Below are 1,338 nucleotides of genomic sequence, written 5' to 3'. Positions count from 1 at the left end.
AACTGTCAGTTTATTTTTCAATCTGAAATAACTGTCATCTTTGAGAGTTTGAAAGGAATAGTTAGGCCTAGTAGTTTTTCGATTCTGCCACTTTGAATATTTAGTCATGTGGAGCACTGAGTCAAGCCCTTAAGATAATAGTAAAGTAACAACCAAAAAAAAAATGGTCTCACCCCAGGTTCTTACAAAATTTCTTTCTGCACTGATGTCATGCATATGGGTATATTGTGGGAAACAAGATTTTATATCAATTAGAAATTATTTTTCAAATTTAGTCATATATGTCCTTTATTTCTAAAATTTCTGACAAGATTAACAGTTCATTCAGCTTTAGTGGGTGGGATTAATGGATTTTGTGTATATTCTCTTATGAATTTTTGATTGCTTCCTGAACTGTTTAAAAGTTATTATACAGATGGCTCATTTCATGATGTGACATAAAAAGAAATACGTTATCAGTTCCCTTTCCTAATTTCCAAATGAAGATTGTTCATTCAAGAAATTCATATTCAGTGTTCATTATGTGCTTTGTGCACAAACTGCTTTCTGTAAAAGTATAAAATTTTACATGATGAATTGTCTTTTTTACTGAGATTCCTTGAGATGTTTAGAATGCAATCTAGTGCTTAGTGTATCCAGTAGTGGAGCCAAACTGAGGTGCTTTTATAAAGTATTTGAAATGTAGTTATTTTGTCCTGAAATGTATTGCAAGAATAAAGTACATTTCCTGTCTCACATCACTCATAACAAGATTGTATGTAAAATATTTCATAAATAATATGTATGACCAAAATTATTTTCATGTTTTTTTCTTTTTCAATGTGGCTAGTAGTTGCAAATTATACATATATTTTGGTCTATGATGGGAGGTTTCTGGACTAGAACTTGTTTGTGCCACATACTATGTGCTAATTTTTTCAAAGAACAGTAAGACAGCAGTGTTTTCACGGTTATCTATATTACCAAGACGTTTCTAGCACTACTAACACTGATTCAGTAAGGAAAGTAATTCTTTCTCCATCAGCCTCGATGCTGGGGAATCCCTCTTTGCCTATAATCTTTACAATGTAATATTCCAAATAATCCTCCAAATTGCAAAGTTTCAACAGATGGAAAATTTACTATTGGATGCAAGAATAAATTAAGGAGGGATTAAAGAAAGATGGAAAGAAAGGAAGGGGGCTGGTGAGGTGGCTCAGTGGTCTAAAGCACCTACTTAGAACAAGTTTAGCAAAGCACAGACTGCGGTTCAATCCCCCAGCACCACATGCCAGCCAGCCCCGCCCCCTGGTGGGCTGAGCTGGCCACACACACACACTCACACACACACACATAAAT

Source organism: Octodon degus, unplaced genomic scaffold (genome assembly GCF_000260255.1).
Source record: "Octodon degus isolate 3935 unplaced genomic scaffold, OctDeg1.0 scaffold00041, whole genome shotgun sequence".
In the NCBI taxonomy this organism is placed as follows: Eukaryota; Metazoa; Chordata; class Mammalia; order Rodentia; family Octodontidae; genus Octodon; species Octodon degus.
The sequence above is the reverse complement of the archived record's forward strand: the minus strand, read 5'-3'. Positions refer to the sequence as shown.